Here is a 1,943-nt window from a genome sequence, read left to right on the forward strand (position 1 = left end):
GCAGCAATTACATTAAAATTTGTTTTATTCTCAAGGCTCAACCAGATAGTTTTGTGGTGAGATTCAAAACACTACAAGATTTTGACTGGCTTGTGGCCAGGCTTATTTCAGAACAGATATACTTAACTCCAGCTTTTTGCCTGGTCTCCCTCAGCTGGGTTCCAAATATCTTTTGTATAGTGGATCTTAACCTGTCAAAATATAAATGCAGAATGTATTGCAGTGACACTAAGGACTGGCCACATTAAAAAAAGAAGTTGTTTATTGGTAAAGTGGAGAAGAGATAATATAATCTAGGCCTTCTGTAAAACAAGTTTCATACTGTATGGGCACATTTAAAAAACTGCCCCATATTACTCAAGATACAGTGTCTAAGTGCTCATCTGATCCTGACATTTTTGGGGTACCATCATATAAACATTTTAAGAAGCGGCTTACTGTGGAAATTTTAGAACCCTCAGTGAAGTTTCCATTTGCTCTACCATACTACCTAGCTTAGATAAATCTACACTTTTATAAATTAAAATTTATAAAATTATAAATTACATAAAGCTTCTCCCAGTGTAGACATGGGATGTGTGAGATTACAGGGTAATAGTTGTTCCATAAAGTGTAGAGTTCCAGGAGCAAACTGGAACTCAATGATAGAAATTAAATGTTACAATTTATTCCATTTTGATGATTACAGGGCAGGGTGGGTAAGCAAGGCAAATGAAGCAAACTCTTTTCTTCCTCCATTTAACCAGAGGCAGCATTTTGGCATTTTTGTGATATACAAGTTGACTTAACTCATTGACTTACATTGAAAGCTGGCAACAGCGAATCTTTGTAATTTAGGATCTTCTTCCACAGCCACTCTGAGGATCTTAGTTCCTGAACTACGTACACCATGAGCTTTGAAATGATGTTCACTACAGTGTTCTTGAAGCTTTCACATCTTAATGTGAGATCTGACACCTCTTGTTAAGGTAGGGAACTGTTAAAAGTTGTCTTCCTCTTGGCTAACCCAGTTTACCAGCAATCTTAACAGTTAAGTTACTATATAAAAATAAAACTGTACTCCCAAGCATTTATCAGAACTGTTATGCTGGAAACACCTTCCAAAGCATTCACTCCCTGAGAGAAAAGAGATATCCTAACCAGTTGCTTACATGAACAATAACTCCAGTACAGGATATGTAATGTCCTCCATAGCAGAACTCAGGCAACCTTGGTCATCACAACAAGCTCTTCAGCACTTAGATACAAGATAAATTAAAAATTGACCCCAGACCAAGTATGGTAACCACAATCCAAAATAACCCCATTATTTAGCACACTGGGTTCCTACTGTGATGCCAAAGCTAAAAATCTCAATGCAAAGAGTAATGCTCCGTAAGAGAAAAATATCAAGAAGGAGGCAAGGAAGCCCTCCCTCCTCAATCCATGAAATTGATGCTATCCTCACAGCTTTAATTGACAAAATCGAGGGTCCTCAATTTCCTGATTTGAGGAGTCCATTTTCAAGGTGACTGTCAATGTCAAGAAGAGCTTTCATTTTTCTTTGCAATGGCCCATGAACTCCAGTCATGCAATAGGAATCTCTTTTGCCTTTATTGCTTTCTGAAAACACTGCTGGCATCTCTGGAAGGGGCCAGTGCCTGAGTCCCTGGAGCTGTCTCCCCTTGAGGGAAGCACTAGTCATATTGGCACTTCAAGTTCATGCATGTCTTCTCTAAGCTGTTCATGGTGTCAGCATCTGTGGTGGTGTTTTGGGATGTCATGCAATTTCATAGCAGCACTTTTTACAATATCCACGACATGGAAGCAACCTAGATGTCCATCAACAGATGAATGCATAAAGAAGTGGTGGTGATGTACAGTGGAATATTACTCAGCCATAAAAGAGAGAGAGTTTGAGTTAACTGAAGTGAGGTGGGTGAAACTAGAACCTGTTATACAGA

At 38.8% G+C, this 1,943-nt stretch overlaps 1 pseudogene; it reads right to left on the reverse strand.

Moving 5' to 3' along the window:
- Positions 1-1,533: 1,533 nt before the first annotated feature.
- Positions 1,534-1,727, reverse strand: LOC136173014 (TP53-regulated inhibitor of apoptosis 1 pseudogene; annotated as a pseudogene).
- Positions 1,728-1,943: the final 216 nt, after the last annotated feature.

This window comes from Muntiacus reevesi, chromosome 8 (genome assembly GCF_963930625.1).
Source record: "Muntiacus reevesi chromosome 8, mMunRee1.1, whole genome shotgun sequence".
Taxonomy (NCBI): Eukaryota; Metazoa; Chordata; class Mammalia; order Artiodactyla; family Cervidae; genus Muntiacus; species Muntiacus reevesi.